The 25,347-nt window shown below is 39.2% G+C and overlaps 1 protein-coding gene across 2 annotated transcripts in view; it reads left to right on the top strand.

The window, feature by feature from the left end:
* LOC103041335 (cadherin-10) overlaps nucleotides 1–25,347 on the top strand; it is a 170,585-nt gene that overhangs the window by 11,327 nt on the left and 133,911 nt on the right. Inside the window, exon 3 of one of the 2 annotated variants that reach the window (XM_049464732.1) lies at nucleotides 1,486–1,662. The gene's annotated coding sequence lies outside the window, so the exon portion shown is untranslated. Of the gene's footprint in view, nucleotides 1–1,485; nucleotides 1,663–19,036; nucleotides 19,201–25,347 lie in introns of those variants that run through there. The other variant, XM_049464733.1, reaches the window with a different exon arrangement.

Below are 25,347 nucleotides of genomic sequence, written 5' to 3'. Positions count from 1 at the left end.
CTGATTTACTATCAGTTTAAAAAACACAATAAATACAATGATTTGTTGCTTTTGACCAAAGTACAATATTTGTTTTTAAACATTTTCAAACAATCACCTGTTTAGTACAACTTGGAGCATTTTATGCTCCTATTCTTCTTTGCAACACTAAACATTATGGTAAAGCCTTATTCACCAATATCTTCTTAAGAATTTTTATATATTTTTTTCGAAATTTATTTCTTTAAGGTTTTCCCCATTTTCCTCCCAATTTAGATAGTCCAATTGTCCCACCCACTCAGCTCTATATTCTCTATCACAGGTGATGCCACAAGACTAGCACATGCCTCCTCCGACACATGCGAATTCAGACACCGCCTCTTTTCCAGCTGCTGCTGATAGAGCATGGCCGAGTTGTAGGAAAGCGCAGCGACTCGGTTCTGATAGATCAGCTCACAGAGGTCTTGTGCTCATCGACATCACCCTTTGGAGTGATAAGGGGAAAGCGTGCCATCTACCCACTCAGAGAGAACAAGGCCAATTGTGCTTTCTCAGGGCTCTGGCAGCTGATGTCAAGCTGCATGACCAGGATTTGAACCAGAATTTGGCAGCACTTTAGACCACTGGAATTTAAGAAACAAATTTGTGCTAAGAACTAAGGGCATAGGAGCAGGTTTGACATTGGGGGGGACACATTTTCTTATATGAATTAAAGCCCACCCTATAGTGTCTTAGAACATTTGTGGAATTACTTTTAATTACAAATAAACCCTTTTTCTGTATTCCAACTAAAGGATTAAGTCAACAGATTGGAATGGAGTCGTCTTCATGTGAAAGCTGCACGTTTGCGAGGATTTCTGCCTGTTAGCTGGGTGGTGTTTGTTAGCTAGCTGGCAGGCTAGCTGTGCCTGCAGGACTGTGGTTAGGGTAGTGTAGCTTGCTTTAGCTTAGCATTAGCTTACCTTATCTTACTAGGCTGGTTACCCTTCCGGCTATCAGGCTCCTCAATCAACCAATCAGATTGTGTAGAGTGCTGCCATGCCTACTATACTACAGCTGTTGTTTTCCAGTGCAGTTGGCCAAGCTACGATTTTATTGGCTGGTAAACATTTTCATTGGTTTAAAAAAATGTCTATTGTGATGGACAACAGATCTCAATCAGTGTTATGGGCCGCAGAACATTACAAAACAGAAGAAGGAACATAATGTCCACTGTAATTAATGCAGGGATAAGAAAGGGATATGTATTATCTCGTGTAATTACACTCTATCCGTCACTGTTTTTTTTTTTAATACGAACATTTTGAGATAAATAAACTCCAAAAAACATTAAAACTAGTCTTTAAGTAACGTAGTAACTCAAAAGTCTTTTAATAAGTTATTATAATTGATTTTATTGATTCTAATGCCACATAAAACATTGCTTATGAAAACACTGCCAGAAAAACTGTGGGCATCTGTTGCAGTCAGAATGTGATTCTGTTGGTGTTGGCATGTTTCTTTCAGATGGCACCTGGTAGTGTGCCGGTGGGGCAGTGGAGATCAGTGTGGTGGGTTGCCATGCAGATGGCCAGTTCAAGATTCTTCTGTTGCAGCATCCATCTCATGTAACCCAGATTCCACAAAACTCCCCCGACTTATCCGGCAGCGTCTGGAGCAGGTGGTCTCCTCGCTTCAGAGAATGTAGGTGAAAGCCATTTATCATACATTAAAGGGATCCTTCCAGACAAACATCAGATTTTAAATTATAGTTGATCAACCGTGGAGCTTCAAACAGCAAAAATGTAAAGCCACGTTTAATGGCATTATTTTTTATTCTGATGTTTGTTTTAATTTTTTTTATTTTAACATAATTAACTGAAAAGACCCTTTTAATTCAAAAAGTGTTAGAGTGAGATTCTGGTGGTCCATCAAAACCCAGCATTAGATTAAAATGCAGACTTGTGGGAGAGATCAAAAAGAGGTCAACTATCTCTCATTTGGGTCCCTATTGTACACCTTGTGCAAGGCACGTCACAATGCTCTTTGCTATCTTGCACCCCTCAACAGTCTATTTTCATGCCGTGCGTGAAAGGAGAAAAGGAATAAATGTTTAGGGAAATTTCTGGCGTGTTGGTAATTTAGTAAACATAAAATATAAAAGAGTAAATATTAAAAAAACATTTTTTAAAGGATATTTTATTTATTAAATATATTTTATTTATTTATCTGTTTTATGTTGTCAGGTGGGTTCTGTTTAAGTGATTTATTGATTCTACAGGTCTGTCAGTAATCAGGCCTGGTTGTGATTAGTAGTGAACATGAACTCAGAAACAAAGGTCTAGATTGGTTTGGATAGTTTTTTGTCTCAATAAATGAAATCATCATTTATAAAAGTGCTTTTTTTCTATTTACTCAGGTTATATTTGTCAGATATTAAAGTTTGTTTGAGAATCTGAAAAATGTAAGTATGACAAATGCAAAAACAAATGAAATCTAAAAGGGGCAAATACTTTTTCACTGCACAGTAAGTGATAAACCCAAGGGAAGATAGTCCTGGTGAGGAATACGGGAAACTCTCTTATATAACTGTAAATGTATTTTTTTTTCTTTCTCTATAAAGTTTCCGTTGTGGGAATTTTGTTTCATCATTAATGGTGTATGTAATAGAGTAGACCAGGGGTTCCCAACCTTTTGCAAGCACACCACAAAATTTTCCACGGCCCCCTGAAATATTTTTTTTTTAAATAATTTTTGCAATTAAAAACCAAATACAGCATAACTAGAGCTGGGTACTATTTATTTTTTTTTGATACCAATACAATACTTTGAATTTGAAACCAATACCCAAACAATACTTTTTTGGATAACTATCATTTCTAAATGAACCAAAAAGAAACCAAAAAATACAAAAAAGTTATAATTAAATTCACACAAATTATTTAACAGCCGGAATGAGTAATCTCATTCTCATACTGTCACCATGAGATGCTCCAGCTATTTGGATCTTGTTGGAACAAACAAACAATGAGCATTATCTTTGTGGCGCTTTATTAAGAACAAAAACCACAGCGTTACTTTAACTGCTTGAACTACAAATATTTTCCCTACACATACTGCTGGATGTATTTCAGTTTTTAAGAGTTATGTTTAAGAAATATTAGCATTAGCATTAGATTGCCAAAATTTTAATGATAAATGATATGTTTATTTGCTTATTAATAACATAAATAGCATGTTAATTTACTACTTATATCTGCCTGTGACTGTACTACGTCAAACCAGCTAGCTCGACTTAAACATCTTTTATTTTGCAAATAAACTGTGTTTTCATCTTATTAACTACCTTTACATCATAAATTACATTTGCTGAACTATTAATATATATATATATTTTATTTCTTTATTTTTTTCATTTTTTCCCCATTTTCTCCCCAATTTACAAGGTCAGTTTCTCAACCCACTCATAAGGACTCCCTCTATCACTAGTGATGCCCCAACACCAGGAAGGTGAAGACTAGCACATACCTCCTCTGATACATGTGAAATCAGTCATAACCTCTTTTTCAACTGCTGCAGATGCAGCATTGCAGAGTAGCATCACAGCGCGCTCGGAGGAAAGCACAGCGACACGGTTCTGATACATTAGCTCACAGATGCAGCCTTGTGCTGATCCACATCACCATTTGGAGTGATGCGACGAGAGAGCAAGGCCAATTGTGCTCTCTCAGGGCTCCAGTAGCCGATGGCAAGCTGTCTGACCTGGCGATTTCCTGATCATAGTGGCAGCGCTTAGCCTGCTGGACCACTCGAAGTCCTGAAGTATTAATATATTTAAAATAACTTTTATTTTGCAAAATAGAAAAAAATTATTTTCCTCTGGTCCGCTGCGGCCAACAGGTTGAAACCCACTGGAGTAGACAGTGGATTGTTTGATAAGGATATGGGTTTGATATGTGATATAGACACACAGATTGGTTTCATATCATTTTATACACTATTTGGAAGCTAATCAGTAATCTGTAACAGAATTTGGTTTACAAAAAACCCTCCCAACAATTGCATCCCAGCCTGTGCCTGTGCGACACGACTGATTACTCTCTCTATAGGATGTGTTTTATCTCCCCTTTAAAAACTTTTCTTTCAATATCTCTTATATAGCTTAGGTAAGTGTGTTGTTGCCATAGTTAAAGGAAGTGAGCTTAGATTAAGGAGGGATTCTGTGTGTTCATAGGTTATTTTTTGGTAGGTCTGTTACTTGGCAGTTGAGGCAATGGACCATGAACATAGTGTTAGGCTGTGCTTCTGGATTCTTGTCGAGCCAGTATCAGATTGTGGTGGTTTTGCTATTATTGTTAGTTGAGTGAGTAGTAGATCCTGGCTGAGCCCTATGCATAACCCCAGCTGTTAGGTGCAGGATTTGTCAATTTCCTGTATTATATTACTCTCTTTCTCTCTCTATTACTCTTCACTGTCCCTCTTTCTTCCTCTGATTCTGAGGAGCTCTATAGCTGCTGTATCTGAGCGCATGTGAGTAATGGCTCTCTGTGCGTTTTCTCCGTGGCTCAGTAAGTGAGCGCTGCACTGTACTGTCTAATGTGAACAGATGAAGAATGTGCCTATGCAGAGTTTGGTTGGGGAAAAAGTACAGGAGAGGGAATGAAATGCTAGACAGATCAATAACACTATCAACGAGAGAAATGGCATGATCAGACAGCGTGGAGGAGAACAGATAACAGCTCACATGAGCGGTAAGAAAATATGGCACACGCTAGTGGAGAAAGACATTTCTAAACACAAAGACGGGAGAAATGGTTACTTTCAAAAAAAGTGTGTTATAAATGATGTAATATCCATTTCACATGAAGTGAAATATCTCAAGCCTTTTTGGTTTTACTTTTGATCTGAGAAAATCCAGTTTCAAAATAACTAAGGGTGCTTTTACACCTGTGAAAGTTAGTCCGACCAAGAGAGGTGGTCTCGGTCTAGATCTTCTGAACCATGGTCCGGTTCGCCTGCAGTGTGAAAGCGCTTTTCTGGAAGGTTCGAACTTTCGGACCAATTACAGGACGTTGAGCAGGCGTTCCTCAGCAACGACTCATCCTGTATGTTTTGCCCTCTTGTTTGTTTATTTACCTTTCCCCTGCATGTGGCCCTGTGTGTTCCTTCCATGTCTCTGCCTTAAAGTTTTCACCTGTGTTTATTTATACCACCCCCTTGTTACTTGTCCCCAGGTATTTCCTGTTTCCTTTCTCCTTCCGTGTATATCTAGCCCCTTTGTTTTCAGTGTTAGCTTGTTAGTTCTTGTGTGTTCACGTCTGTTAGGTTTTAGGTCTTTCTTTGTTTTCAGTCTTAGTGTATTCTGTGTTCATCCCAGTTACCCTGTCTGTTTATTTATCCTGCTTTGTGTTTATTTTGGTGTATTTCACCAAATATTCAACGTTTTTTGCTGTGTAAAAACTGTGTCAAAACTTATCTAACAGTGTATAATGGTACAGAGATGTTAAACTCCCCCTTTCACAAAAGAAAAACAAAAATGCTGAAATTGTTGGCTAATTTTCAGTCATTTTCAGCACTCTATTCATTTTTTTCACCGGACTGAGCGTGACTTCATTATCTCTGTTGTTCTATAAAAGCTCCTCTAGAGAGTCTTTATAGAGAGTGTGGTACCGGGAGACCAGGCTGACGCCAGTCAGACAGACAGGGCACCTTTAATGCTTCTGCACTCTGGGTCACATGCTCCGAGGCTGTTTCAAGGCCTCCACACTCTTTTCAAAACTTTAAAGAGTAGAAAATCTTCATTTAGTCTGAAACAGCAAAAGATCCAGCTGAACATGACCTTCAGGGTCATTTCTTCTGCGGAGAAATTAACATAATTAAAAAGTAGTTACGACAATCCACATGAAAAAAAAGTTAGATATTAAAAGTGAGTTAAATAGATATTTATAAAAAAAATCACTTAAATAGGACCTGCCTGACAAAACAAAGTAGAGCAAAATTCAGAAACAAATTTGAAAAAGTAGTTGAGATCTATCAGTTTGGAAATGGTTGTAAAGCACAAACCACAGTGAAAGACATTATTCAAAAATGGCGAAAACACGGAACAGTGGTGAACCTTTCCAGGAGTGACCGGCCGACCACAATTACCTTAAGAGTGCAGTGACGACTCATCCAAGAGGTCACAAAAGACCCCACAACAACATCCAAAGAACTGCAGACCTCACTTGCCTCAGTTAAAGTCAGCATTCATGACTCCACCATAAGAAAGAGACTGGGGAAAAAATTACCTGCATAGCAGAGGGCAAAGACGAAAACCACTGCTGAGCAGAAATAACTTTTAATGTTCAGTTCAATTGTGCCAGAAAACATCTTGATGATCCCCAAGACTTTTAGGAAAATACTTTGAGGACTGACGAGACAAAAGTTGAACGTTTTGGAAGGTGTGTGTCCCAGTACATCTGCCATAAAAGTAACACCTCATTTCAGAAAAAGAACATTATTCCAACAGTAAAACATGGTGGTGGTAGTGTGATGGTCTGGGTCTGTTTGGCTGCTTCAGGACCTGGAAGACTTGCTTTGATAAATGAAACCATGAATTCCGCTGCTACCAAAAAGTCCCAAAGGAGAATGTCCGGCCATCTGTTCGTGACCTCAAGCTGAAACGATTTTGGGTTCTACAGCAGGACAATGATCCAAAACACACCAGCAAATCCACCTCTGAATGGCTTTGTAGGGGCCTAGTCAAAGTCCTGACCTGAATCCTATTGAGATGCTGCGGCATGGCCTTAAAAAGGTGGTTTAGGCTGGAAAACCCTCCAATGGAGCCAAAATTCCTCTACAGCACTGAGAAGTACTCATTACAAGTTACCAAAAATGCTTGATTGCAGTTGTTGCTGCTAAGGGTGGCACAACCAGTAATTAGGTTTAGGGGCAAACACTTTTTTACACAGAGACATGTAGGTAATTTCCTCCCTTAATAATAAAACCCTTCACGAAAACTGCATTTTGTATTTACTTGTGTTGTCTTTGACTGATATTTGACTTAGTTTGATAATCTGACACATTTAAGAGTGACAAACATATAAAAAATAAGAAATCCTCAAGGGGACAAACACTCAAAGGCCGATAGATAAGAAGCTGCCTATGGGGACCGACTAAACTCAGTTATAGTTAGTTGATTCAACTCAAAGATCTCCATTTGAATGTATAGATAGCTGTCAGCAATGCTTTTAGCTATGTAACACACTTTTGCCCATGTGCTCTTCAGCTCTGGCACCCGTATTCTGAAGTGCTTTTCATGAATGTTCAAACTGAGCACTCCATTAAGGTTAAGGAGATTAGAAGGAAGATATGAAGTAGTCTTAAAGAAATACTTGACCGTTCATGACAAGCTGGTTTCTCACTGTAGCGGGTAAGTGAAAGATGAAACCACCACAAAAGCCTCTTGTGATCTCCGCCGTACTCTGAAGAGTTGATAGAATAAAAAGAAAGAGCGTGATAGTGTGATTTTATGGAGGAAAAAGGGAAGCGATTACTCGCTGGCATACATTAAGGTAGGAAATGGCTAACACAAAGGCTCTTTTATCTTCCTGTAGCCATTCTACTCTCTCACAAGTGCTGTGGCTGTTCGTGGATAAGCGTCTGAAAGCGAGCTGAGAGAAGATGCGCTGTTCTCGAGGGAGACAAAAGCCAACAAAAGAGAAAATGAAACATCCGGAATCATCTTTGAGAGATTAGATTTTGCCTAAAGTTTCACCGAAGGCCCCACCTTACAGAATCTTCTTCCTCCTGTTTAGTAACAATGCTACAGGTGCATGTCAAATAATTAGAATATCAGTAATTCAGTTCAAAATGTGAAACTCATACATTATATAGATGAATTACACACAGAATGATCTATTTTAAGCGTTTATTTTTTTATTGTTGATGATTATGGCTTTCAGCCAATGAAAATCCCCAAAATCATATTATATAAGACCAATTGGTTCTCTTGGAAATGTGGGCAGTGTACAAAATCCTGCTGGAAAATGAAATCTGCATCTCCAAAAAAAGTTGTCAGCAGAGGGAAACATGAAGTACAGTAAGATTTTCTGGGAAAACACTGCATTTTGGACTTGATATAAAACACAGTGGACCAACACCAGCAGATGACATGGCTCTCCAAATCAGTCATTGAGATTTAATTTTCCAGCAGGACTTGGCTCTCTGCTCACACTGCCAAAAGTACCAATTGGTCTTATATAATATTCTAATATTCTGAGACACTGATATTTGGATTTTCATTGGCTGTAAGCCATAATCATCAACAATAAAATAAATAAACGCTTAAAATAGATCACTCTGTGTTTAATACATCTGTATAAAATATGAGTTTCATATTTTGAACTGAATTACTGAATTGAAGTAAAGTTTTAATGATATTAAAATTTTTTGAGATGCACCTTTAGCTAAAGGATGTTATGAAGGTCTCTAAATTAGGCGAGTCTGCTCATATTGCCGTTAAATTTACCATATCCTACTAGAATACACACATATATGTACATCTCAGGTGTATAAATATTTAGAATTCTGCTTTTCTGCTTTTTAAAGGGGTTTGCAGACAGAACTGCCTTGTTGTTAAGAGAGGTCGATGGACAATAATTAGCCAGGTTGGAGCTGACAGAAAGGCTACAGTAACTTTGTTAACCACTCTGTACAATTGTGTTAATTCATAAGCATAAAATCACCTCAGAATCAACAATACCTCCAACCACAAGAAGGATGAGCTACAACAGCAGAAGAACCATGATTGGTAACAGTTCTGTCAGCCAAGAACAGAAAGCTGAGGCTGCAGTGGGTAGTTAAAGACTTAAGAAATGTAGCCTGGTCTGATAGATATCAATTTGTGCTGAGGATCACAGTATGTTGTAGGGTCAGAATTTAGAACCAATAGAATGAATCCACATGAACCCAACCTGTCTTGGTGGAGGTGATGTAATGGTGTGGGAAAAGTTTTCTTGGTGAACATCAGACCATTAATATCAATCAATCATTGAATTTCTTGATGGCTACACCCCACCCTGTTTGTGTAGTGTTGCTGACCCTGTGCATCCCTTCATGAACACAGTTTACTATTCGCTGACCGCTACCATCAGCATGGTCAAGTTCACCATGACACAAACCAGAAGTCTTCTTGAACCAGGTGCACGAACATCACCACACTTCTCTTCAGTGGCCTTCTCAGTAATGAGTTTCGAATCCAAAAAAAACACTGGAGCATGAAAGACCAGGGCTCTTGCACAATGTAATGTTTTCAACATTTTGTGGAATCCATGCCACAAAATAAGGCCCTTCCCACTATTAGTCTTGCGTAACTCATTAATTGCTATATTTTACTATATTTTGTCCATTACTCTTCTAATTAGTAAATTCCCCACAGGTAGTTCAGTAGAACAGGATGGCGTGCTCTGGAGCAGGGAGCCTAAGGGTGCGTTTATACTAACTAACTAGCCTAAGGGTTTGTTCGTGTCCATGTGTCAAAAAGGCAGAAAATATATCTTATTTTTCTTACTTGGAAATGAAATTGCAGAGAGGACACTCTGACTGTGTGTCTGGACTTTTAAGATATGTTTGTGAGTTTGATTAGTAAAAAAAAAAAGCTTTTTGAACCATGGTGTCGAACGCATAAACAAACCAAGACCAAGGCCAGAGTTGTTAAATTTGCTTAATATGTGCATGTTTGGTCATGATGACAGATGTAATTTTTTTAACCCTACCTAACCCCTTAATTAGCCTTAAAGCTCTGATTCCATCATTTTTTTAAAATTCCTTTTAAAATGTCTACTTGTGGTCTCTGGTTTAAATGAATGCTATGTGAGCTGTTTTTTTGTGAAAAAAGTGCTCCGGTGATTCTGTGTAATGCTGCTTTAATCCGGCGGAGGAGTGGGTGGGAAGAAATGATAGGACTTCAGCTCTTGCTCATGAATATTCATACATGCAAATATCGCATATCGAAAACAGCACTGCCAGGCAGCGAGACGGACAGACATTTTTACACTAGCAACAATCTTTGCAAAGTCATATGTTACTTCACAACATGTGTAATGATGCCCTGTTATGTGCAGTTCAGCCACTGACCTAGTCTTAGAGTCTCTGTAAAACACAAAATCCACCGGAGATCCTATGTAAACCTAGTTACTTGCACGTTTTCAGGCAACAGGAACGACATTTGACATGTCCTCCTTCCGAAACACCCAGTGCTCTGGTCTGCAGGATAGAACACCAGTATTTGGTAAAACCAGAATCAATTTTAATTAGTTTTGGAAATTATTTTCATGTCAGTTCCAAGGCCTTGCTATGGTGGCGAAGAAAGCCCAACGCATTTCTGTATTTGCAGTGCGTTTCTCTATTTGCAGCACCTGTCTTGTCATTTTGATAGATGTGTTTTGTGCTTTTGTAGCTCTTTTCAATTTACAGTGTGTTGGGCTTTCTCAGCCACCGTACCTTGCCACCCCAATACTAATACAATTTATTTTTCTTTCTAGCAGTTCTCCCTTTGGGTCTGTTGGATGCTCACTGTTGGATATCCATTGAGTGTTTTCTCTATCATTTTCCTATCATTTGCATGTCTAAAACTTTGTCTAACTTTATATTCATTTCCACTGAATGCTCCTTTTTCACAGCTGTCATGTATATTCAATATGGCCCACAAAACATACTGTAAATAAATAGTTTTTTTATGCAGAGGAATTTTTCATCCATTTACAGTAGAAAAATGTAAGACATGGGGTCCTGGTCAGAGTAGAGATTCATTTGTGCAAAGGAATGTGTAAGGCACTGAATATTTTTCTACATAAACCCACACCTGAAATGTAATAGCTGTCAAGACTAGTAAGACAAAAAAAAGGTTTATTGCCTTGAAATTTTTTAACGCCTGGTGCCGAAGACACTCCTATCTCCCCTGCACTCAGCTCTACCTGCAATCTCCAGACTTCGATACCCAGAATGCACCTCACTCTGTCATCACACACGCACATGATCACCTGACACTGCACACAGCACTTCCAGAAAGCAGTTCACTGGAATATTGATTTCACCTGTGACCATCATTAGATATACACCTTCGGCACATACACATATTTTTCTTCCTTTCCTTGCTCCTTGCCCAGTAACCTAAAAGTAATTTAAAAGTATCCTAAAAGTAACTTTAAAAATCAAGCAATCCATTAATGTACTTTTTTAATGGGGTAATCAGTAATCAGATTACTTTTTTAGAGTAACTATGCCATCACTGGCTACATGTACAAGTTTTTGGGCTTGGCTACTGCAAAAACAAGTCAATAAACTTATGCATTTTGACTCATACAATACAATATACAATACATGTTATACGTCTTGTTTTAAAGGCATTTAGTTTGCACGTTTAGTTAGGTCAACTAATTAGATTAGCTACAGTGTAGTATCAGTTCAATGTGTTTATTTTGTTGGTTAGTCTTTAAAATAATATTAAAGTTTAATTTGTGAACCAGATGGATCTGGGGAATGAACCCAAAATGAATGCTTTCCCTCCATTTCTGAAACCAGAACGTCTCAGTCACAGTCGCACTTCCCCAACGAGCGCTTGTCCGCAGGCTTCAGCAGATAAATTGGCAGGACAGGATTATTAACATGGAGGCAGCAGTAGTCTCCTTTACTTTCTCAGTCTTAATTGGCTTCTGACCCAGCATGACAGGGTCTAGATGCTATGCGGCCATATTTACCCGCTCTTTCCCTTCATCCATTAATATAGACTTATCATGAGAGTCACATCTCTCCTGTAATCCATGCTAAGACCCTCTGCGTTGGTTATTAGAAATGTTAAGTCTGTTGAAAGAAGCCAAACACTCAGCATGAAGCTACTCTTTATCTGTGGGAGGTTATTCCTGCCTTTATTCACACTTTTAAAAAAAGGTTCAAATTGGTAGAACATTCTGCAGTCTGAACCTCTTCTCACAGCAGAAGTATGTTCACCAGGAGCCTTAATAACCTGAGCTTGCAATTAATGTGCTGTTTAAACTGGTGTATGTTATGTGTATTGTTCCATTTCACAACCTGCAGTGATTTATCAAGATTATTAATTGATAGCAGATTTTTTTCACATGTGCTTTTGCACTTAAAATGTTAAATTTAGCATTTACCATATTTTTAGCACTGGATTATAAGGCGCACTATCAATAAACATCTATTTTCTGGTCTATTTTCATACACAAGACACATCAGATTATAAGGCACATTATGCGACACTAGTAAAGAACAGGGGGTTTACCATGTTTTCCTTCTAATTCAGCAGGTCTCACCACTGGATATTAATCTACACAGGTTTGTCTCCTGAAAACAGAGTAAAGCGCTTCTATTTATTTCCAGTGAGCTTAGATTTCCAGATTTCCACTAAGGCTAGGCGTAGTTAGCGGCTAATACACCCGTCAGCACTACACTGAGGAACCCTGAGTGTTCCGGTAAGCCAGACTGATATTAGCTAATGGTTCATCCCACACAGCTTGTTTTAACATGGTAAACGCGCAGATTACAGTCTAATGTACTCACCTCTGAGTATATCTGAGCTAGCGCTTAGAGCATTTAGCGGTTAATGCTAATGACAGGGTTATCAGCAGGCTACAGGCTAATAATACTCCTCTCTGAATGGCAAAAGAGCTAGCGCTTAGCAGGTAATGCTAATGCTGCTCCAGCAGTGCTAGCAGTGGTTAGCAGCAGGCTACAGGTTAATAATACTCCCCTCGGAACGGCAAAAAAGCTAGCGCTTAGCACAGTTTAAGCTAATATTGCTCCAGCCTCGGTGCTGGAGAACTAAACTGAAACTCCTGTATAACTCTGTACTTCAGCGAGTGGCTTTACCTCATGAAGACACCGAGATTAAAATGCCAGCCAGCATCGGGCAGAAGGCAGGATACACCCTGGACAGGCCGCCAGTCTATTGCAGGGCAGACAGACACAGACAGACAGACACATTCACTCACACACTCGCACCTAGTAGCAATTTCAACTGAAAATAGATTTTTTTAATTTCCCAAAACATATATATATACACACACTAAGATACATAAAAACCCAAAAATTCCCCACACATACTCAGGCCTACTTTCTAACTTTCATCATTAGCTCTGCTAACATGCTAGCTTGCGTTCCTTTGCTTTGTTTGGCTAGCAGGAGAACTGTTCTCTCCAGGTACAGCAGATCTTGAAGCTTATCTCTGCAGGGGGCACACGGGAGAATATGCAAATCATCTCAGCACCTTCAGCGCTCCGTAAATGTGTTTGCTAATGAGCCAGGGAAGCATGTTGTGATGAAAGTGGAAGGATACATTTTTATTACCGCGCCTTCTGCGATTTCTCCACGGGTGGGCGGACTGTGGAAAACATTTCCGCGGTCAGAGCTGCAGCACAACATGCAGAACATCTCACCTCACACATATCTCCCCTCGAACACCTATTGGAGAGCGCTCGAGCGTCGAGGTGGAAGCGTGTCCAATGTCAGGTTATGGGTGAGAGATGGAAGTGACTCTTTCCTCACCCGTAGTTCCGCTCCTATCCACCATGAGTGCTCTGTAATGATTTATAGTCTTCCTCGGAGAGACATTCACACACTGTCGTTTTTGTGAACTTGTCTGAAGCAAGAAATCATAATCACAGCACATCCTGTGGTACTTTCTGTAGTCTGGCTCAGGATTTTTGGACCTGAATGTGTGAGCTTTAGTGTAGAAGATTGTAAAGTCTAGAAAGATGTTCTCATCATTTAAATATAGAATTCCTTGTACTCTCCAAAAACATGAGTGTACCTTTCCAGGAGTGACCGGTCTACCAAAATTATTCCAAAAGGGCATGGACAACTCATCCAGAAGGTCACAAAAGAACCCAGAACAACATCTAAACAACTACAGGCCTCACTTGCTTCACTTAAGGTCACTGTTCATGATTCAATAATAAGAAAGATACTTGGAAAATGGTATCTATAGTAGAGTTCCAAGGCAAAAACCACTGCAGGTTTACATTTTGCAAACTGGTCTGAAGAAAGAAATCACAATCATAGCACATCCTGTGGTACTTTCTGTAGTGTGGCTCAGGATTTTTGGACCTGGATGTGTAAGCGTTATTGCAGATGGTCGTGGGGTCTAGGAGTATGCTCTCTGCATCCAAATATAGAATCCCCTTTGCATTTCAAGCATGTGTCGCTCTTTTTCACCCACTCAGCTGCTCAGAAATGATATTAGAAAAGTCCCATGTAAAGAGAGCGTTCAGCACACTCAGCGGTCCAGTGTAATATGCATCACAGGGCAGCGTGACCTTTAATGTGGGTCATGGCAGGATTAAAATTTCAGCAGCAAATTTACAGTCCTGAGCTGGCGATCACTGCACGTCCACTGGCGACTGTAAGAGCTGTATCATATGATGGTTTAAGCTGCCTATCGATCCCATATTTACACAAAGCACTGTGTAATGCCTCCCTGCTTTACAGGCTGCTGCCTGCCTCCATGTTCAGAATACAGAAATTTTAAAAGAGCAACAAGGGCTAACGTTTTGTTGGCTGGATTGGCTGGAAATATCCCCACTACTCATTAGATGTCTGTTGGACATGCAGATCATGTCTATATTGCATCCATCAGTCCAATAAGACCAATTGTGGACTTCTATAAGATGTGTAAACTATAGGTCCGCTGTTTGAATGTCTAACTATGACCCCATTTGAACATAATTTTGCAGTTAAACATTTCAACATCAGACTAGGTAACTTAGGTAACGTCATAGGGTGTCTAATGCCAAGCTCAGACTACACAACTTTTTTGTCCCTCACAATGTTCACTGTCAGATTAAGCAGTTATCTTCGTTTCGTGTCATACTCGGGGGACTGGGAACACTACACATTAGTCACCGACCAATCATCATCACCGACCAATCATGTCCTTGCGTAAGTTCATAGGTAATCGCGGGGGAGGAAAGTGAAAGTGAAGAAATAAGCATTTTGACTCCTGCGGCTGTTAACTTGTGAGATAAATAGATTCGTGACTCCTGCTGCTGTTAGCTTGTGAGCTAACTAACTCTGTTTCTCTCTGATTGGACTGAAAGATGAACTGTAGAGAGCGGTATTATCCAGTTAATGGGGTAAAAACTTTATTTTCTTTTCACTAAAAGGCGGATTGGTCCTGCATATATACATTTCAGAAACTGTAAAAACACTCCAGACTGACTGAGCTGAGCCTATAGCTTGTAGCACTGAGTGGGTGAAGACAGCGGGGTTCCTGCTGCTGCCATATTCGCTACTGCAAGGTAAGACTTCATGCTGATTGGCAACTGCAAAGCAGTAACACCTGTCTCCAGAGTTGTTCTGGTTGAGCTAAACTGATACACTGTGAGGAGAGACCTTGAGTGTAAATTCTGCCCATGGAGAACACTAATACGTCTTCCGAGCACAAAGACAGACCATACAGAATACTCTCTTTGTCAGACTTTTGCTAAATCTATCCCTGCGTAGCTCTGTCTTGCTTAGTCACAAAACAATGGCCTGATTTCCGGGAGATTGTATATGAGCTGCTATTAATATGCGAGACACTCCCGAGGGTTGTGGGAGCAGTGAGATGTCTGTAAAAAAAGAAAATCAGTGCTTTATGCAGGCAGCATATGCATGGATGGAATCCGGGGGGTTCAAACTGTTTTTTTGGGGGGCCAGAAGGAGAAATATATTTGAAGTCACGGGCCACAGACTGTAATAAAACAAATAATGAATTATACCACTTTAAATAATACATTTTCCTGATTATTTTTATGTACACACCATTTTACTTGACTCACTATCTTTATCTATCTTTGACAGTGTTGTGTAAACTAAGATTTTTCAAATAGATGTTTCATTTCATGATTTCTCTTAATATTAAACTCCTTAATTACGGCAACTTTAGACTTTGGCCCGTTTTTCTGCGCTACAATTGAGCACCCTCTCCGCTTTCAAACTCTTTGGCCCGTTTTTCTGTGCTATAACTGTGCACCCTCTCCGCTTTTAGACTCTTTGGCCAGTTATTCTGCGCTACAACTGCGCACTCTCTCCGTTTTTAGACTCTTTGGCCCGTTTTTCTGTGCTATAACTGCGCACCCTCTCCGCTTTTAGACTCTTTGGCCAGTTATTCTGCGCTACAACTGAGCACCCTCTCCGCTTTTAGACTCTTTGGCCAGTTATTCTGCGCTACAACTGAGCACCCTCTCCGCTTTTAGACTCTTTGGCCAGTTATTCTGCGCCACAACTGAGCACTCTCTCCGCCTTTAAACACTTTGGCCCTTTTTTCTGTGCTACAACTGCGCACTCTCTCAGCTTTTGCACTCTTTGGCCCGTTTTTCTGTGCTACAACTGCGCACCCTCTCTGCTTTTAGACTCTTTGGCCTGTTTTTTCTGCGCTACAACTTCACTCTCGCCGCTTTTAGACTTTTTGGCCCGTTTCTGACACCTAGCGTTCAAACTTTGAATCTCACATTATAAAAACCTGCTTAACAGTGGGCCAACTTTCATTCTATTTCTAAAATACCTTGCGGCCTGCTCCAAAAAAGGAAACTGGCCGCAAATGGCCCACGGGACGTAGTTTGGACACCCCTGGTCTAGAGAGTGGAATTATGATTTCTAATTGTTCTGATTTCTGATTTCTCAGACTTTTTCTACAAAGTTATTTCTAAAAGCTTTAGGAAGCTTTTTGAGTCTGGCCATGGTGATCTAATCAGATCAACAATCAAGAGTAATACAAACTGAATCTGATCTCAATAAGCATTTTTGTGTGTTTTGTGTATTTGTGTTCATGACTCACAACATCTTCCACTGCCCGAACTGCACTTCAATACTCCAGAACACATTTACCAAAAATGAAGTTCCCAAATATGTTAATCCTTTGCCCTGAAAAAAACAGAGAATGCATGAATTGGTGACTGGCCACCATTCATTGTAAATTCATTGCTGATGCAATTCAGGCAAAAGACGCTGGGCAGACCCAAAATTACCTTTTAAATTCTTGTATATTTTAGTGTTTAATTCTTGTGCTTTAAATGAATTGTATTCTTGCTTCTAATTAAAAAAAAAGTGGAAAATTGCAGTGTGTGAATAAGTCTCATGATTTCTTATGTCTTTGCATGTTTGGTACTCTTAAATGTTTCAGATCATCAAACATTTAAATATTAGTCAAAAACAAAAATGGCTAGATGTTTTCTGGCAATCCATAATGTTCTTTTTGCTCAGCTGTGATTTTCATCTTGGCACTCTGCCATGCAGACCATATTTGCCCAGTCTCTTTCTGATGGTGAAGCCATCATTAATTGAGATGTTGTTGTGGGGTCTTTTGTGACCTCTTGGATGAGTCATTGCTGGGCTCTTGGGGTAATTTTGGTCGGCCAGCCACTCCTGGGAAGGCTCATCACTGTTCCGCGTTTTTGCCATTTGAGCTAATGGCTCTCACTCTGGTTTGCTTGAGACCCAAAACCTTAGAAATGGCTTTATAACCTTTTTCAGACTGATAAGTCTCCATTTTTTGTGTATTGTCTTGTGATGTTTCATTGTTAGATAAAATAACTATTGTGGATTTTCACCTTTTCTGCTCTTTTTCTTTGGACTACTTTTTTCCCCCATCTTGTACTGTAGTATGTGTCAATTCCAAAAAAAGAAATTGTTCACATGACAGTGTCCTGCATATTTAACCCATGGTTACATGAATTAATATTTTAGATCTAGTTAATTCAACACTATAATAATAATGTTTCTATCACCAGTGTTCAATTTTTACTTTACAGGCAAAATAACTCTTATAAGGGTTAATTTTTTAACGATAAGCAGTGTTGATTTTAATTTACACTTATGCATATTATTTTGTGAAACTTTCACTAACTTACAACTGGTTACACCTCCTAGAGTCTCTGTATTACATATTTATCCTGAGATCCATCCTAAGTAAGGCTGATAAAAAAAAGTTGTACTCATATTATACATTAGTCCTCTCGTGAACACCCTTATCTAACTTCCAACCCAACACGAAGAAGGTGAATGATGCTCCCATTTATCAACAAACACATATTATAATACATAACTATTGCTCTGGAAAATTAAGAGACCAGTTTCTCAGATTTTGCTATTTATGGGCATATATTTGAGTAAAATGAGCATTGTGGTTGTATCCTATAAACTACAGACATTTCTCCCACATAATCCCCATATAACAATATTGTCCCTTAGTGCTCAAATAATGCAAAGAAAAGTTCATACTCATAAAGTTTTAAGAGTTCAGAAATTTCACAGTTTTCATGGATCTTGGCATGTTCTCTTCCACCAGTCTTACACACTGCTTTTGGATAACTTTTGGATAAAAGTGGCTGCAGAGTTTGTTCGAAATTGAACTCTGTGGATGTTTTAACACTGAGCTCATTAGACTATTCTAAACATGTTTACACTGTGATTTTAACACAGTGGATTTTTGTTGTATATTATGCTAATGATCTAATGATGCAGAAATGTTGACTTGGATGGATGACACTCCAGGTGATAGCAGTTTGAGATGAATAACTCTGTCCATTCTCCTGCTGCTGTTTCCTCCTGCTGCTGTCAGGTGTGATGATCTGCAGGTGTGTGTGATTATATCTGCTCTAGAGTAATATTACATTTCTATTACAACATGAGCACGCGCTCATAAACAGTAAGCTTCTGTTTTCATTACCTTCTCTCTCTTTACCTCCTGCCCTCTCTTTCTCTCTCATTCTGCAGCTCAGCAACAGCAGCCAATCAGAGGCCGAACCTCCTTCGTTTCACCCTTGCGTTAACCCCCCCAGCCACCCCGTTCGTTTTCAAGAGACCTCTGTCGCTACGATTGGTTAGGAGCTCGTGCTCGCAAGCAGTCCGTCCAATCCAATCTGACGAAGCGGAATCGCGTCGACCAATCGTAGCGCGAAGCCGTGCAACTATTTGCATACTTTTTTTTTGCACCGATGCCAGCCAATCGCAGTGCAAAACGAGCGGCCGCGGCGGCCATTCAGGGTGCAGTGAGGCGGGACTTGTCAAAATACACATGGGGGAAAAAAATCCAAAGCGCTCGAGCTTCCCTGACTCTGACACATCCAGCGCGAGCGAGGAGTGATGCGCGAGACGGACTCGGACCCGTAACGCACGCGGATCAGCCGATACAGATTATAAAAAACAACACAGCGGAGAAGAGTCCCGCGCGCGCCTCGGACGGAGCGCATGCTCAGTGTTGGGGTATGTCTCTAAACTTTTTCTTTTTAGCTTCTTCAGTTCTTTTAGTTTTATAGGTATAACGCTGGGATGCGTTTATTATTTATTCCAGTTTCTGGCGCATAAAAAATAAAAGAAATAAGGTGATGATGAAGATGATGCTGATGATGCTGATGATGGAGATGATGATGATGATGATGATGAAGTCTGTCTGTGGTTTTCTATTCGGAACTGGTCTCACTGCGTGAGTTTTGAGAGTAGCGTTCACAGTTACGATTTCTGACAGAAACATCAAACCGAATTAACGCGCGTGACCGCGGCAGAGATTCATAAACCCGTTTGATCTTCACATCCTAGATGTAGCGCGAGCTTCACGCGGGTCAACAACTTATTTAGCTGGCTGTTATCACCATGCACTTTCAGCGACGCAATATAAGCTGCGCGTTTGTAGCGGCTTGTTTTTTGTTTTGTTTTTAGCGTTGACAGCGATTTCTGTATCTATAACTTAACTATAACGACGAAACCGCATTCTAACTCGGTTTCGTGGGAATTCTGCTTGTCTGCGCGAGAACCGCCAGGTTATTTCCTTTTTTGGCAGGTCTGATTTTAGCGCGACGTGTGTCGCATCACCTTTAAGACAAAAATAATGCAGCGAATGAAGGTCTGGACTAGAGCTGGACAAAAATTCAGTATCAATATACAGCTCTGGAAAAAAATATACCACTTAAAAATGATGAGTTTCTTTGATTTTACCAAATTGAAAACCTCTGAAATATAATCAAGAGAAAGATGGATGATCACAAGCCATTAAACCAAGCTGAACTGCTTGAATTTTGCACCAGGAGTGGCATAAAGTTATCCAAAAGCAGTGTGTGAGACTGGTGGAGGAGAACATGCCAAGATGCATAAAACTGTGATTAAAAACCAGGGTTGTTAGACTAAATACTTGTTTTCTTCACATTATTTGAGATCTGAAAGCCATATTTCAGCCATTTGTCATTTTCTGCAAATAAATGCTCTAAATGACAATCTTTTTTTTTTATTTGGAGTTTGGGAGAAATGTTTGTAGTTTTCTAGAATAAAACAACATTCTTTCATTTTTTTACAGAGCTGTATATTGTAACAGAAAATACTTCAACATAGGTCTGGACGATATTGTAAAATAATTAATCTCGATATTCTTCAAAACTATAAAAAGAGATGTGCAAGATAATGTTTGCTTTACATTTAATGTCAAAATTTTTATTTATTTATTTATTTATTTATTTTAACCTTTTCAGTTAAGGTAAAATGTATAATATGTAAAAATAAAATCACTGTCACATTAAAGAGATCTTTAAAGGTTTCTAAAATCTATCTATTAAGATTCCCTCTTTTTCAGCTTCTACATGTAGAGATGTACAGTCTCGATGATCAAATTTTGAAAATCGCATTAAAACAGTAATTAATTTGATTAACCTCCCAGCCTTATTTTAATAATAGTGACATGATTTTTAGTAATTGACAGTGAGGATTGTAAAAAATTGCAGACTATAAAAATTTAATTGTCGATTTCAATTTCACTATTCTTTTTTATTGTTTGTTTGTTTTACCTTTATTTATCTAGGCAAATCATTAAGAAAATAATAATCTGTATCTAAGTTTCATTGCTCAATTCACTGGCACTTCTCATGTGTGCAGATGTGAGCAGGTGAGGTAAAATGTTCATTGGAACAGAAGCCAAACCCACAGGAGGCAGAGTGATTGAAGGCATGGCAGAAATCGGTGTTGACTAATCAACTAATCGAGAAAACTAATCGAAATACTAATCGTCAGATTAGTTGACTACCAAAGTAATCATTAGTTGAAGCCATACATTACATGATTTAGCAAAAATGATCTTTCAGAGGTTTGTAGAAAATGAGAATATCTATTGGAAGTGTTCTTGGCAGGATTTCTGTTGTCTGTTAAATATTATTAATAACAATATCAGATTTTTATTATATGCAAAAAATATGTATTTATTGCAATACAAATTTTGCCCATATCTATTGTCCAGCCTTGCCTGAAGGTCACAAAGTAAAGTGTGGACCATATCACCATCAGCCTCTCTTTTAGAGATTGAGCAGCCTGCAGCGGTCACTTCCAGCATCCAGATCTGTAGCTATGATGAAGACCTTGAAGAGCACCTGCAGATTTCAGTTCCTCGCCAGGTTTAAAACATCTGGCTAAGCTTGTCAAGGTCTTCCGAGTTGGACTGGTCTGACCAGGTTGACGGAGATCCAGGAGTCTGAACTCTGAACAGGACACTGGGGGTCTCTGTGGCGGAAAGACAGCTCCGGTTGCGGTTTCACAGGCAGCTATAGCTCATGTACTTCTGCACTGCTGGGCTCAGCTGGCTGCTGTTCCTCAGCTCTTCTGAAAGTAGCTGGAGTAGCTGGAAGGAAACTGTGTGTGTGTGTGTGTGTGTGTTTAGAAGGAGATTATTCAGATTCAGTGTGATGTTATGAGCTGAAATTTACAGCTATATAGTGAGCAGTTATATTTTGCAGATGTTTATAGAATAAGTAGGCACACATCCTTCTTTCCTGATACCTGACGTCTCATAATTTGTGCATAAATCATTGATGTTAATGAGATGTAAACAAATTCACTCAGAGGGAATTTGATATGAGATGTTTTTAATACAGAGAAACCTACCGACTCAGATTTCTGTGCAGTGCTGATGAAAACCAGGGCTCAAAATGTCCTCAACACATTTACTATCCAAACCCATCAGTCATGGGTATATGTTGATATATTGTCTGTTGTCCAGAGTGATCACCTTAATGATCAGGCTTAATTATTACCTGTTGATTTACTCACATACAGCTCTGAAAAAAAATAATAATAAGAGACCACTTAAGTTTCTGAATCAGTTTCTCTGATTTTGCTATTTCTAGTCATATATTTGAGTAAAATGAACACTATTGTTTTATTCTATAAACTACAAACAATATTTCTCCCAAATTTCAAATTAAAAATATTGTCATTTAGAGCATTTATTTGCAAAAATAAGCAGAGCTTTCAGACCTCAAATAATCCAAAGAATACAAATTCATGTTCATTCAAGTTTTAAGAGTTCAGAAATCAATATTTGGAGGAATAACCCTGTTTTTTTAATCATAGTTTTCATGCATCTTGGCATGTTCTCCTCCACCAGTCTTACACACTGCTTTTGGACAACTTTATGCCACTCCTGGTGCATAAAATCAAGCAGTTCAGCTTGGTTTGATGGCTTGTGATCAGCCATCTTTCTTTTAATTATATTCTAGATGTTTTCAATTTGGTAAAATCATAGAAGCCAATCATTTTTTTTCAGAGCTGTATGTACAGAACCTGTGGAAAGTTAAGACACTCTTCAACTTCAGTGTTTCTTTCATTATTATAAAAAAAAATACAATGCAGATTAATACTAAAGTCATCCAAACTATGAAGAAAAACATAAAAACTTATTTAATAAAAAAAATATTTTTTTAGATTTAGATAAAAACCAAAATATTTTTTAGATTTTAGATTTTTCAAAGTAGGCACCTTTTGTTTAGATGACAGCTTTGCACTGTGTCTTGACTGGAATTTATTTGTCAGCTTTATGAGGTAGAGTCACTTGGAATGATCAGCTTTCAGTTAACAGCTGTGCTGAACTTGTCAAGTGTTCATTACTTGCATTTCTTGTCCTCTGAATGTGTTTGAGAGCTTCAGTTGTGAAGAGGTAGATGTTGGTTGATATATAGTGTATAGTTGAACTACTCAACTAAGTAAAGAAAAAAAAATACATTAAGATGTGAAGGTCAGTTGGTCACTGAGTGGTCCCATGGTCTAAAATACTGCCATTATGATCAGGAGATTGCTGGTTTGAATTCTGGACATGCAGCTTGCCATCAGCTGCCAGAGTCCTGAGAGAGAACAATTGGCCTTGCTCTTTCAGGGTGGGTAGATGACGCTCATTTCCCCTCATCTTTCCAAAGATGATGTTGATCAGCACAGGGCATCTGTGAGCTGATGTATCAGAACTGAGTCGCTGTGCTTTCCTCCGAGCGCACTGTGATGCTACTCAGCAATGCAACTGCTATCAGCAGCAGTTTAAAAAAGAGGTAGTGTCTGATTCACATGTGTTGGAGGAGGCATGTGCTAGTTTTCACCCTCTTTGTGTTGTGGCAGCACTAGTCATTGGGGGGGGAGTAGAAGCTGTATGGGTGGGACAATTGGCCTAGCTAAATTGGTGGAAAAATTGGAGAATATTTGCAATAAAGAAGGTCAGTCTCAATGTTCGCAGTAATTCTTGTATCAGCACAATTAGCAATACTATGGTTGCTAAGTTAACCAGCAAAAGTACCAGGTACCCTTATTTCAAAATTAATGTATGTGGCTTTGCTGGCATGGTAGCAGAAGCATCTATATATACTTCCCATTAAAACATCTTAAGGACTTCTGCTTTAACCAACCTGCTTAGTTTTTCAATCATTCATTCATTCAAACATTCTCATTCACATTGACAGTTAATATCTGATACTATGATCTCAACATATTTTAATTATTAGGTATGGGCCCCTTTCAGTCCAGACCAGTTCTGGAGTGGGTTTTTCAAAAGGTTGTTAGCACTAAGATGATTATTAATCATCTTAGGATATTAGGGCAAACTGGGCCCTGATCCTTTGTTTTTACTCCAGTGTGTACTCCAGAAAATGCTCCTTGGTGTTTTCTAGGCACAGTTACCCAACATTGTTTACAGCCTGCCACAATGTGGAAATGTAAATTATTTACATTTTATGTGTATACAGTAGGGGTGGGAATCACAGTGCATCTTATGATATGATATGATCACAATACTGTGTTGCTGCGATACTCTATATATCGCAAGAAAATTCTCTACAATACAAGGATGAAGTACTTGAAAATTAGGTAAATACCAGGAATTATGGATTTATTGGGGTTAGTTTTGCAGAATTTTAAACTAAATTTCTTCACAGCAGTAAATTATTAAGTCTAATTGGGTGCTTAGGGAGTTTAGAGCGCCTGTTTTTTTATGAATTAATTTCAATTTTTCCCCATTTTCTTCTAATTTAGCTTGGCCAGTTGTCCCACCTATTCAGCTAATACTCAACTCAACTGTGTTTCCCTCTTCACTAGTGGGGCCACAACACAAGGAGGGTGAAGAATAGCACATGCCTCCTCCGAGACATGTGAAGTCAGAAACCACCTCTTTTTTGAACTGCTGCTGATGCAGCATTGCAGAGTAGCAGCACAGCACGCTCGGAGGAAAGCGCAGCGACACAGCTCTGATACATCAGCTCACAGATGCAGCCTTGTGCTGATCGACATCACCCTTTGGAGAGATCAGCGAAAAGTTTAGAGCTATTTACTCACCCAGAGATAGCAAGGCCATCTTTGGGTGCTCTCTCTCTCAGGGCTCTCTCAGAGCTCAGGCAGCTAATGGCAAGCTGCATGACTGGGATTCGAATTCGGCAATCTCCCAATTATATAGGCATATATAACTTAGCCCAATAGACCACTCAGTGTTTTTTTTTTATTGATATTTGATGATACAATTGAGACAGTATAATATATCACAATATAAATATACTGTCCCACTCCTACTACTTTAGTAGTACTACATTAGTGAGACTTTAGTGTGTGGTTTAGGACACAGCCCCTGTTTTCAGTGGGCATGATCGTCTTTTTACGTTGAAATACTTTAAAATATTGCTTCTTACAGGGTATATACTTACAGGGTAATTTAGTCATCACACTGACGTGCCACGTGTCATGCTACACAAACTATTATCATGTCTCCTGACATTTGCCATATCAGATGGAAGCTAACGAAAGTCATGGTGTACAGTATGTGTGTGTGGTCTCATGTATTAAAAATGGATGTGACATCTGCCAGAGTCGCTTATATACGTACATACGGACAATTCTAGCCAGACACTGCGATGTGTAAGAAACTGCAGTATACGTTACCTGCAGTCGTCTCTCATCACGGCTCTACTGCACTGTTGTACGTTTCTCCATTCTTCTTTGCTCAGTGTCTCCGTGACTGAATGATAGAGGTGTGATGCAGGGGTGTAGCTAATGTCAGAGGGAGTGGGTGCAGTTTAATTCACACTGTGGCTGCGCAGACCTTGTGATCTACACACAGAGCATGAAACC

The sequence above is a fragment of the Astyanax mexicanus genome, chromosome 15 (genome assembly GCF_023375975.1).
Source record: "Astyanax mexicanus isolate ESR-SI-001 chromosome 15, AstMex3_surface, whole genome shotgun sequence".
Classification (NCBI taxonomy): domain Eukaryota; kingdom Metazoa; phylum Chordata; class Actinopteri; order Characiformes; family Acestrorhamphidae; genus Astyanax; species Astyanax mexicanus.
Note: the sequence above shows the minus strand (reverse complement) of the source record. Positions and strands in the feature narration are given on the sequence as shown.